Source organism: Amphiura filiformis, chromosome 9, assembly GCF_039555335.1.
Source record: "Amphiura filiformis chromosome 9, Afil_fr2py, whole genome shotgun sequence".
Lineage (NCBI taxonomy): Eukaryota > Metazoa > Echinodermata > Ophiuroidea > Amphilepidida > Amphiuridae > Amphiura > Amphiura filiformis.
In genome coordinates this window covers 53,512,233-53,525,984 of record NC_092636.1, presented here as the reverse complement: position 1 = coordinate 53,525,984, position 13,752 = coordinate 53,512,233, and the positions used below count along the sequence as shown (strand labels likewise).

Sequence of the window (13,752 nt, the reverse complement as noted above, 5' to 3'; positions counted from 1 at the left end):
TTGTTTGCCGTATTCATTATGTGAAAATTTGTAAAATGTTTTGTTTTACTGTCTTCAACTTGACATAGACCCTAAATTGGTCTGATGCTTCAAACAACCTAAATTTAACACTTTAAAACACATGTTTTTGGCCCTTTTTATTTCCAAAAATAGGCCAAATAGGCTATTAAAATTTTATTTTTTTGCCAATTAAAACTAGGCCTAACTAAAGGATCACTAATAGACCTATTTCAGTTTACAAACTAAACAGCAATTTTTTTATCCAAAAAAAAAGGCGGTTTTTTTCTGGAATAGGGAGCATTAGTCCTGTGATCTTTCTAAGCACTTTTAAGAGCTTTGTCTAAGGGGAACATCTAAGGGGTGGTGCAATAATTATGTGTACCCCCGGGGTGGTGAATTATAGGGGGGGCAAAGATTTTTTCGGCAGGCAAAAAGGGGGGGAAGCATTTTTTGGCAGGTCAAAAGGGGGGGTCAAGCGATTTTGGCAGGTCGAAAGGGGGGGGGCAAGCAATTTTTGGCACAGATATTTTGGGTACCATTTTATACCGGGTATTACACCCTAAAAAGGCGTAGGAACACGTTCAAATATGCAAAATTTCCTGCTCGCATTATATGATAAGACAATTTAAGGTTTTAAATTGGGGTTCCCCAAAATCTTGCATGTGTAAGGGGGGGGCAAAGATTTTTTGGCACAGGCAAAAGGGGAGGGCAAAGGTTTTTGGCACGTCGAAGGGGGGGCAAAGATTTTTGGCACGGCCAAAGGGGGGGGGCAAGCGATTTTTGGCAGACCATTTTGAGAATTCACCCCCCCCCCCGGGGGTACACATAGGCCTAATTATTGCACCACCCCTAAGGGCACGTGGGACGAGCACAACGAAACCTTTTAAAGTCTCCCTCCAACCAGGTGTAAATAGGTGGCTAACACTCATTAGGACAAAAAAGGTGCAACTTAGAACCAGTTTATCCCGTACATACAGCACCCTAAGCAATGATAAGTTTCTATGACCCCCTTTTTGAAATCTTATACCCAACCCAATGACCCCCGTCCCCCTTTTTTCAAAATATTATACCCAATGACCCTCTTTTTCAGTTTGTATGACCCCCATTTTTAAAATAGCGTTTTATATCCAATAGGCCCTACTTCGCGACGCCGGTAGGCACATAGGCCCCTACCCGTCACTTGAGTGCCCCCCCCGGGTCTTTATAGACACATTGTTTAGGGAATAAACATACGTGTTTAGGAATAAATCACGTTTACCTTTTCGTAAGTAGGCCTATTTAATCTCTAAACATTACATTAATGATTTGCAGTGTATAGTAGCCAGGATTTTAGTGTAGGGGCAAAACCAAATTTTCATCCCCATCATGGCCTATTGTAAATTTTTTGACCCATTTTTAGTTACCCCGCTGGTAGCACATTGCACAGCGTCATGGGCATCATCCCTGTATCTTCGTGTCAAAAATTGCCGTGATAGTATGGTGAATCCTCTTGTTTTTCAACAGCTACGCATGGCGATTTTGTTCGAGATAGGCCGAGCGACTCAGGCTAAGGCTAAGCATAGGCCTACCATTGACACAATATGACTATCATATGAGAATAATGAGATACCACAGAGTTTCTATTCTACACATTATTACGATTTGCGCATGCTCAGTAGGCCTACTCCATTTTTTATGATGTTGCTATTACCAGAAAATTCGATTTGTTGTCAGGTAATTTTGTTTCCAAAACACTAACTTGAAATGCAATACACTAATGCGGCGATTGCTGTTTGCTGTGGATATATTTTACTGCATTTTATCCGTAACAATTTTTAAATCGTTCATCAAAATTGTGATATATTTAACTGTTTGAGAATTACAATTATAGGCCTATAAAGGAACACGTTTAGCCCATTCAGCTAAGATCCAGGTGCTTGTATAGAATATTAAATCACAAGTCTATAACATAATGCATAGGGCCTATGTAAACTTTTTTATCTAGCCTACAGGTGTTAATAATAGAATATTGATTTCAATAGAATTGAATACATTTTGAGTTTGTACTTTACCACTGAGCGATCTAGCGATCGCTTTCTAGCCAATCAGATAAGACTCCTTTTCTTGGGTTCAGTGAAATACCAATCGCCCGTCGCTCACCAACGGAGTATGGAAAAATATTTATAATAGCCCTACAGGGTGTTGACACTGTGCATTGTGTAGCAGGTCTGTTGTGTAGCTTACTTTTGACCTCAAGCATAGAATAAAATAGACTGTTCTTTTTATACATTCCATGCCTCAAGGCTAGGAATTTGGAGAGACAACCAATAAGTAAATAAATTATGGTCTAATTTAAATATTCATAAATCTGTATGGTATGGGCATATAATCTTTTTGCGTCGTCTGCTGAACTCAAATTTACTTCCGGGTTATCATAATTGCGAGTTTCTATAATTTCCTTGGCTCATTATGATATATCTCAAAATAAAATAAAATTTGCATCAAGCATTCCAATATCTACAAATTACTCCAAACTTTACTTTTTATAATCGTAATGTCATAATACATCCTAAACTATTCAAATAGCAAGATACTTTTACGCAAAATCTATTTCTTATGTGGAAAAATTTAAAAACACTAATAGGGTTCCCGGATGCAACAACACGTCCAAGATATCGATACATTTTCGGAGCTGGATTCGGCTACGTGTAAGCTGATAAAATTGATGAAATTGCATATTTCAAACTTTCATTGGCGGATAAAAAACGTGTGATTTAATGTACCAAGATTGCTTTCTTCAAATAGGCAGTGTAAAACGGTAAGTAGAGTGGTAGATATTGACATAAAACAGCTTAAGAAGCTTGAATCTTGAGGAGTAGGAGGGGCGATTTTTGACATGCTGATGCTGGGATGAGCTAAAGCATGAAAGCGATTCTGAGGGATGAAGCTGGATGACATGCATACATGTGCAATGCCAAATTTGCCAATGAATGCATGTCTGAATTTTATATCGTGATTCAAGTACCGGTATATCTCTTTTTGTATTACACCATGACATTGAAAGTTATGAAAAATGAAAATACTTCATAAGTCTGTGACTGTCTGCACGTCTGTGCACGGCTGAAACAATTTTTGGTTTCAGCCTGATAGGCTAAGCTATAATTTTATTACGTATTTCTTGGCCGTGGTGGAACACTGAGCAACGCTTGTAGCTTCACGAAAACACGCGAGCGTACATCGCTATCGACAAGCGAATTTGACCTCGATCGTGTGCATGTACATTAAATCTGTGCATGCACGGTTAGATTAAGTTCACTACTCATTTCACAGATACGCATGGATATTTTGATCGGCCATGTTTTCTAGTTTCGAGAGCGGGACCGAGACTCAGGCTAGCAAATGCCATGTGCCTCGCGTTGCGCAGCTTCGATAAGCAATGCATTTCATTCACCAGAAAAAGTTGCAGCATGCCGTCAAAAATATAAACAAATAAACAGACGTCGTCTGCTGCCCAAACGATGACGTAACGACCATTTTAAACATACAAAGACATGGTTTAGTAAATTACTAGTGTATTAAAATGTAATAAAACATACTTTGCGTTTGTATCATATTTTTCTGTGTGTTTTCCTTTTTTGACCAGTATATTTGAACAAATTGAAAACAATGTGGTAACAAGGTCAAGGTCAAACCACTTTGGTTTAATGGGGGGTGGGAGGGTTCAATTCCCCCATATTCAAGCAATCAAATGACTCTGACCCCCTCAAATGAAACCCCAGACCCCAAACACAAGGAATTTCCCTTAATATTTTGTTGTTGTCACATTTTCAATCATCACAATGAGTCAAGTTCACCTTGCCCCCATGAAATTTATTAAATTTAAAGACCCCACTGGAACAGACCCCCTACTGCCCCATGCCTTATGAAAAAACCCTATTTAATTCACATTGACTGCCCCTGGTTACGGATGGTGTCATCTTTTATTTACAGTCATTCAGTCATTTAATAAAGGATTTATCTTGGATTAATCAACCCAAAAATGTCAGTCGGCATTAAGTGCATCACTGTGCAAGCAAGCACAGCAAATCATATCCAATGTATGGGATTATTTCTTAACAAAGGAAACGGAGCAGCGAAGCTTTGGACTTCCGAAAGCTAAGAGTGCTATCCAGAACACTATGGAAGCAACCGGGATTAAATCCAGGTCAACCCTCTACAAGATTAGAAAACATGGACCTAAATCTCCAGTGAAAAGAGGACCCAAAAGGAAGCGGATAGTCGACAGCGTAGATGATTTTGATCGAGGTGTTATCAGGCGGCTAATTAGCAATATGTACATAGAGAAGAAGTGGCCAACAATTAACTCAATATATGATGAGGTCAAGATTGCAATCAACTTCCAAGGTAGCACGTCATCACTAAGAACAATTTTAAAAGACATGGGCTACAAATATAGCAAGAGGCCGGAAAGACTTGTTAAAGAAAGGCCAGACATTGTTGCCAAAAGACACGACTACCTGAGTAAAATGAAACAAATTAGACAGCTTACCAACTGCCCTGTCGTGTATTTAGATTTAAACATTCCTTCACCAGAATCATACAAAGTCCAAATGCTGGGTAATTGCTGGATCAGGAGGATTTCTTATTCCAACCGGAAAGGGAAGCAGGTTAATTATTTTGCACGCTGGGTCAAAAGAAGGATTTGTTGAAGATGCTCTCCTTTCATTTCAATCCAAGACGGGATCTAGTGATTACCACGATGAAATGAATGGCAACGCTTTTTCTGGAATGGTTTACCCATCAATTTCTGCCAAATATACCCCAACACACTGTCATCGTCATGGACAATGCACCTTATCATTCAGTTCAGGAGGAACGAATACCGACGATGAACACAAAGAAAGCCGAAATGCAAGAGTGGCTAACAGCTCAAAATGTAGATTGGTGTCCAACCATGATCAAGGTGCAGCTTTATGCACTTATTCAGATGCACAAACCAAGGTGTACGAAGATGGTAATTGACGAATTGGCAAGATCCCATGGTCACTATATTCTGCGACTGCCCCCTTACCATTGTGAGTTGAATCCTATCGAACTGATTTGGGGGCAAGTCAAAGGTGACGTTGCAACAAAAAACTCAACGCTCAAGATGGTAGACGTTAAAAGCACCTTGAAAATGCACTAGCAAATGTAACGCCTGAAAATTGGGCTAAAGCTGAGCAGCATGTCATCAAACTTGAAGAAGAAATGTACAATAATGAAGTCAGAATTGACACAACACTACCGGAGGACCAATTGAACAGCTTCAGATTCCAAATTGAAGTCGACGATAGCAGCAGCGAAGAGTCTGACTCGGACTCTGAAGATGACGATGCCTATGCCAGTGCACCAGAGTTCCCGCTTGGAGTTTGAGTGAAGTGTAAACAGGTAAGTAAGATTATAATTTACAAATTGTCCTTACAATTACATGAAATTCAACATGCATGCACATGATCATCATAGGGTAGTGCGCTTGTACACAATGTTTTTCATGATTTACTTCATTGATTTTGAATAGTGTAGTGCAAATCCTTGACCTGCTAACCAGTCGAGTACGTGTCGCATAAATAATCCTACCTGCAAAAAGCAGTCATTTCTTCTGCACTGCAAGTGCAAGTTGAGCTGCTCACAAATACACAATATGCAATCGATCCAAGGTTTATCAAATCAGTTTGTTGTTTACTTTGTGACTTGCAAGTGTCACTCGCGTAAATAGCCCAGTGACACTTGCAAGTCACGAAGTAAACAACGAACAAAAGATCAACTCGACGAGACATGTTTGAACTGCATTCTTGAGCTAGCTCACGCACTCAGCTCCGGTCAATTGCTTCGTTTTCTCGGATTTACAGCATATCATAGCACATACACGTTATGATAGTAATCCCAATCATCATCGAGTGCTCATAGAAGCAGAAACATATAATATGATCCATGAATTGGTGCAAATCTTGTAAATGATCCATTAAATTTCGCCAACATCGCGGTAAAATTATTTACATCTTCCACATGTCTCTGTACTGTACGCCAGCCGTATATCGGCCTGTATTTTAAAGCACGGCGATGTACGTGATGACCTCTGTCAACTAACCAATCACATAACGGCAGGGTTAAGGTCATCAATGATCGAGGTCACTGCGCCGTACAGTGTATATACGCTTAGTACGCTACATGGACGCAATAGAAGTGTTCCAGGTTGGCCAAGAAATACGTAATAAAACAGTAGGCATGATCACAAAATTTTCAAGTAGGTTTTTTCACAAGGAAATTATTTTGTTTAAAAAGGTGATCATTTAACTTAAAAAATGAGGGGTCAACCATGTCTGTAGCTCAAATATCAACAAAGTTATGGGCAAATGTCTGTTTTTAAGGGGGTACTACTACACCCATGTGGTAAATTGCATTTTTCTCAAAAAATAATTACACACTGGTAACAAAAGTTATGTATATTATTGGGGCAAGGAATCCAATTACTCCACCGAAATTTCAGTGACTCAAGACAAGCGGTTCAGTATATATGATAGGAAACGAGGTACATCCTAGCGGTACCTTATTTCTGATCATAAATAACAAACCGCTTGTCTTGGGTCACTGAAATTCCAGTGTAGTAATTGGATTCCTTGCCCCTATAAGGCCAAAGTAATTGGATTCCTTGCCCCTATAAGGCCAAGGAAAGTCGATTTTGAGTTTCCCGTCCCCCGCCCTCACTTCATTTTCTGACCCTCACTTGAATTCATTATTGAGAATATAAAAAAAATACCAATAAAAACTGGTTATATTTGCAAAAAAAATTATGAATATCCTTTTATTTTTTGTGGAAAAATCAAAATCAAAACATACATTTTGCTGTCAACCTTGCAGACTCTTTGTATTTAAATTGCAATATACTTTTGAATCTCATTTGGGCTAAACATCATCTTCAAGTGAGTGAGCGGCAAATAACAACACATTTTACATGCGTGTTTGTCATATAATGAAAGGCAGACAAATAATGAATAATGAATAATGAAAAAGTTACCTCACTTGTTTTCAGAAATCATGTGACGGGAAACTCAAAATTGACTGTTAGGGGCCTAATATGCATAACTTTTGTTACCACTGTGTTATTAGTTTGTGAGAAAAATGCAATAATAGACACAAATTTATCGAGGGGTGTAGTACCCCCTTAAAATGTTTAGGTATTAAAACCCAGGCAAACCTTAGTTAACACATTTGCTAGTCAGCCAAATTCGCCGACAATGTCAATGCATATTTACATAGAAATTTAAAACAACTGTTCGAAGAAGGAAACGTATATAAATATGTTTTCTATACTTCACTTGACCCAAATATATGTTTTTTTATGGTAATAAGTCACTCGCACATGGAATTTTAGAGGGATTTGGATAGCAGTTCCATTAAAAAAAGGTGCTATCATAATGAGACTAAGATCTAGAAACACCCCCGAAATGCCGTTTTGGGGAATTTTGCTAGCTGAAACTTTTTGATGAAAGTCAATCTTTGACAAGATGTAACTTTGCTACGGAAAAGTGCTATGAAAAAATGGTTTTCAGTTTTGGCTTTGTTTACTCAAGGGCTTTGATTTGATATAAAATGATGCAGTTTGATGGCAAATTTGAATTCACCTAGCATACCTAAAATGTTTCATATTTCTGCAGCCATCATTGACAATGCTTTACAATGACTTACTGTACATGTACATGTACAAAAGAGCAAATAATGCATCATTTTTCACCACGGCGATCCGTTTTATACAAAGGCGATTTTATTTTATTTTATGAAATCTAACTAGCACTGCATGATGACTTCTGTATCAAGGATAAAGTACCAGCACTTTTTAGACTATACGTCTCCAAGTTTCTGGTGTCCAAATTTCAAAATGTTGTATTTTTCTATGGGGATTACACAGTTAAGCCATTTACTGTGGTCGCAACTTTTTGAGCTTTTTGAGTTGAACGTCGCCCTCTATAATAAACAATGTGGACATACCTAGAGCTCTAAACATCATATTCCGAGGAGCGGAAAGACACCAAATTGGTGTTTTATGACCTTTGACATTCTTTTGTGGCGAGTGACTAGCCCGAGGTACCAAGGCATTAGCCAGGATTTGAAAGTAGGGTGTCCAAAGTACAAAAAGTAAAGCGAAGTGAGTGAAGCGAAGATAGCGTCCACCGGCGGGGGTCCAGGGGGTCTTTAGGCCCCCTGGCGGGGATCAGGGGCAGCGCCCAAAGCTCCTGGATTTGAGCAATTTGAAGGGCCCAGGAGAGGCTTTTTAGACATAAAAATCCAACTATTTGTATTAAAGCAATTTGCATCAATACCATTCAAAACTTACTTTTCTTGACTTACTAAGGTAGGGACTGGTTCCTGGGAATTCGAGTCCCGCCATGCACGGATACCGAAATTTCAAAAAAAAAAAAAAAAAAAAAAAAAAAAAAAAATGTTTTTTTTTAAGTTATTTTTTTGGGGTTTGTAGTGTTCCTGGACCTAGACCTAAATGCTAGGATCATTCATAGTTGACCTAAAAAAAATTGCATGATGTTTTGTGTTTTTAATATGAAAATTGATAATTTGTATTCATGTCATACTCTATTAATGATATCAAAATGCATTGAATTTGAATGCATTTTGATATCATTGATAGAGTATGACATGAATACAAACTATCAATTTTCATATTAAAAACACAAAACATCTTGAAAGTTTTTTTTTTTTTTTTTTATTAATTATTCTATCATCTTGTTTTAGTTCCATGGACACTTCTAAACTAAAAAAAAAAAAAATTTTTTTTTTTTTTTTTTTTAAATTTTTTTTGCATTGTAGGCCGTCCTAGGCCGTCCATTTTCGTGATAGGGCGTCCAAATGACGGCCGGACGGGTCTCTAGCTAAAGTCTTGCGAGGTACTCACACCTCCGTCATTACGATTTCCACTGTCCTTCTTCGTACGAAGGTCTGAGACTCCTAGACATCACAGGGTAAACATAAAATACCACTTTTTCTCATAAATACCACTTCCTACCATTCCTCACGTGAAGATGAGACTTAATTTGGTGAATGTTCGTAAATTTTGAGCACATTTGAGGATGTAAAAGACCAGACTTGTGACTGATATCGTCGCCGTGTTTTGAATTTGTCCTATAAATAGATGCCGTCAGTGTGACGTCATCACTGCGACATGAGTTCAGGGTGCCCCGTTTTTACGTACATGTATACGGCATTCATGGCCCTATGGAGAGGAAGGAACAACTAGGGCTATGATGTTTCGGGCTAGCGAGTGACATGGTCTTTCAATTCACGCTGAGTGTCCTTGACAGGTATGACTATGCTTCAGTGGTCATGAAAGAATTCTAAAGATAACCGCTGCCCCAAAATAATCCCGAGCTATGTCTGAAACTGCTCCTCGGAAGGGCGCTGGTTCGCTATCCCTAAGGACCGATATCTCTAAGGTTCGCTATCTCTATAAAGGTTCGATATCACTAATTACAAAAAAGGTCCACTATACCTAAGGTTCGATATCACTAATTTGGAATAAGGTTCACTATTTCTAAGCCTAAGCCGGCTCGATATCACTAATTTTAAATAAGATTCGCTATCACTAATTTCAAATAAGGCCCGCTATTTTTACTCAAGGTTTATACATTGTAAGGCCCGCTATACATGGATCGAATCCATGAGTTCCTACAGTCACCGATGGAAAACAGGGTACCGTACTGAAAACCAGTACCGGTACAGCATGTTCATATGGGCCATGAGTTGGTTTGTTTACATTGCAGTAATTCCCTCAGAATAGTCAATACAGATTCCAAACAGATAAAACTTACCTCAAAATCAGTTTTAATTAATAACTCCAAATTGACATGACCTTGAATTTTATTTGCTCAATTTCGGGCCGCGACAAATTTTATTTTTTAGCTTGCCCGATCGGGCAGGCAATAGTCAAAAATTGATTGCCCGAAAATTACCCATATTCCCGGCAACAATTGTCAGCAAAGTCACATCATGCAGTGCATGTAACTCGTAAAATTGTAAGTACGTCGAATTCGGCAGTTTCATTCTTGCGGAAAGCCGATACCTTCTCGGTTAAGTTGATACATAAATGAGTATTCATGAAAGCACTATAAAATAAACATTTCATATGCATTCAATACTGTTTGTTTCTTGTGGAAAAATGTGCATTTTATGCGAAATGTTGTCAGTAAAGTCACGGCGATTTACGTATTTTGCCAACCACTAACATGTCTCAACCTCGATGTACATGCAAATACATGGCCAGCTGATGTCATTGATGTCATAAAAACTCATTATATATGCACGAAACAGTTTCTATAATTGGCTAAACTATAGTTTACTACCAATACGTCACTAACATCACTTCATTAGCATATATGTCTGGTATGGATTATGAGTGCTACATTTAGCATCGGAAAAATGTGAGGGTCGTTTCAAGAAGTTTTCTACTTGGTTTTGACTGTTTTTTACTTCTGTGAACATGCAGGTTTGACAGAAATACTCCCGTTTTGCATCTTCAAACTTTAATTGGTTTTAATTTAGTCTTGCCCGATCGGGCACAGCTCATCAGAGTTTTAGTTGCCCGACAAAAAACTTGATTGCCCCGGGCTATCGGACAGGCGATTTGTCGCAGCCTGCTCAATTTCATACCAAAATCAAGGAAAACATGGTTTTGTTATTGCAAAATATCATGGAAATCACAAAGGGTCATATCTGGTGTCTGCAGTAGGCCACTTGAGGTAATCAATATTGGTACAGTTTGAATGGCGTGACTCAGTGACTTTCTGCTCATTGTAAGATTGATAGTGTTGTAAACTTGATTGTATGAAACACAAAACATGGTGCAAAAATTTTTTTTAGGTCAACCATGAATGATCCTAGCATTTAGGTCTAGGTCCAGGGACACTACAAAACCAAAATAAAATTGATTCAATTAACCTGAATTGTTGTTATACATACTGGCTACTAGTATTCAGTCCTTCGTTTAAATCAGTGGAGCTCAATTAATTGCTCTCCTGGAATTGCTCAGGAGCGCAACTTTGAGCACTTAAAATTACATGTACACTCCTGGTAGAACTGAGGAGCTCAATTTGTGCTCCCAATTGAACACGGAAGGCAGATCATTTTATATCCATATCCCATGCATTTTAATATTGTATGTGGACGAGACAAAACTTCGAAATTTAAGACATTAGTTGATGATGAAAATTAGAAATTTCCATTCTTATAAATATTTTTTTAATAATAAAAGCCCCAAAATTTTGACCAACCTGCTAAGAATTGAAGTAAATTCTGCAATATTTGTAAATGCAACGTCAGGAAATCTTGCACTTTATGTATGATTTCCGTAACAATGGTTTGATGGGGAAATCCCAGCCGGCAGCCCGGTTGATGAAATTCCCACTTGCTGGACTGACGACATGCGGTTAATGTTTATTTACAATTTATCACAACCTGAAAATATTCAGTTTTTAATGTTTAAAGTTTATTTTATCATAAATAATCTATGTTTCCTTTATTAATATTATTGTTACATAGTACATTGAATAAAAGCAATTTTAAAGGCAAAATTGGAATGATCTTTTTTTTTTTATTATTGTGGCACCACATGTTTTAGGGCCATCAACAACACATTAATTTAAGAAGTCTGCACCCCGGAAGTATGAAAATTTGCTAGAAATTGGCCGAGTTTGTGCATGTTTTTGCACCTGTTTCTGATCATGTTTTGGGCCAAAACTGACACAGAAATGAGACCATATATCGTAGCGACTGGAGATGGAATATTACTGCGAAAATGTACTTAATTTATATGAACAATTGACATTTGATGGGGTGTAGACCAGTGGTATGTGTAGCATAGGTTATTATGAAGTTCAATGCGCTGCGCCGTATTGATGGGTTTGGTTTACTCGTGCCTCCGGCCAGGGCAAGGAGCGCAGTAAATTGCGCTAAAGGATCAGAATTCAGGAGCGCCAAGGAGCGTTAGCGCAATTCCGCTCCTTAAAAATGAAGGACTGAGTATTAACAGCACACATGATTGGTCGAGAGCTGGGTACAATGCCCGGTGCCCCGGATGTATGATCGTGGGGTAGGGAAAATGACATTTATAATAGCTGTTGCTTGTTATTTTTTGTTATAATTATTTTGATGAAATAAAAATCACAATTAATGTTCTGGTATGTATGAACGTGGTGGCCCCTTGGGCGTAAACAACCGTTTAGTCATGAAAATATATAAATTATAAACCCCAATTTATTGGAAGAGAAAACTTCTCAGTTACTAAAGTGATAATGATGACAAATTACTGTCGAATTTGTCAAAATACAAAATCTTGAAAATGTACGCATTCAAATATTGCAAGATTTGAATTGAGAGAAACTTGAGCATTTATTCTTGGCTTTTGGCATTTAGGACCTACAATGCAGGGCCCATCACATTTTGTCAGCATTGATCCATGCATGTTTTACATGTAGGGCAGACTTTCCGCCGTTGCAGACGTACATTTCACAGACTTTGAGGACCCAGATCTTCTAACTTATGGAGGGCTAGAGAGGCATGGATTTTGAACACTTGTATTAGAAGTATCTCTGATAGAAGTATAAAACCTGAAAATTTAATTCCAATCCCATTCTCGGTGTGCATGAGGTCACAAAAACACCTCCGTTGCAGACGTACTCACAGAAAGTGTACTTTTTGAGGTACATGTGTTTCAGTCATAATGATTCTGAAGTGTACAGATCTTTGATGGAAACTAATACAGTTTTGTTTGCATGAGGGACCAAGCTAAAGAAAAACAGGTTAAAATTACTCGGTTTCAGCTATTGCGGACGTACATTTTTTGTGTTGCGGACGTACAATCTGATTTTTGTCAATTCGTACATCCGCAACGAGTTCCGGATGTTATTTCTAAATATTGGACATAGATCCATGCAAGGAAACATTTTCAAAACAAAGTATTTATACTAAATTTGCTAAATTTACTAAAAGTGCCAAATTAATTTGTTTCAAACAACAAAAAGAAATGGTACAGGGTGGTTGAAAGTGGCATTTTTGGTGATGTACGTCCGCAACGTGCCATTTGCCCATATCTTGAAAAAAAATTATGTTAGATGAAATTCAATAGTAGATCGGTAAACTACATTCTATATCCTTCAATAATGAGACATAAATCAAGTTATTTGGACGATTTTTTTGAAAATGATACAATGTAGTAATTGTGAGTCTCAAGACTTGTATAGTGTCAGTTTAAAACCATGCAAATTGACTTTGGGTCCTTTTTTCTGTTTTAATGATGTACCAAATTGCTTCAATTGAACTTTAATTGCAAAATTTTCCCTCTCAGGGGGAACATCCCCCTCGAACACCCCCATGCGTAGTGGATAAGCAAGCGGCCAGGCCCATAGATGAATAGGGCCATCCACACAGATGCACATTTTTAAGCCTTAACAAAAAGTCGGAAACCCTGTTTGTTGGATATTTTGTTATTATCATTTTCAACACATCTGTGAAATTTTGTATGAAAATTTCAATTTAAAGGGGTAAAAATGTTTTTGATAATTTTGGTCAAAAATTTGCATTTTTTGGCCATTTTCAGCCCATTTTAGGCAAAAATGATGATTTTTACAAGCGTTCAAAAAAGTGCATTTCCCAATTCCCCAGCAATAAATTAAACTTGAATTGTCATGTAAAAAGGATGAAAGTTTTTGTCATGTCTCCCTTTTTTCAAAA

The 13,752-nt window shown here is 37.9% G+C and overlaps 1 protein-coding gene across 2 annotated transcripts in view; it reads left to right on the top strand.

Annotated features, from left to right (window-relative positions):
* Positions 1-2,642: 2,642 nt before the first annotated feature.
* The window catches only part of LOC140161163 (arfaptin-2-like), a 56,637-nt gene continuing 45,527 nt past the window's right edge, over positions 2,643-13,752 (top strand). For both annotated transcript variants that reach the window (XM_072184600.1, XM_072184598.1), the window contains exon 1: positions 2,643-2,797. The gene's annotated coding sequence lies outside the window, so the exon portion shown is untranslated. The remainder of the gene's footprint in view (positions 2,798-13,752) is intronic.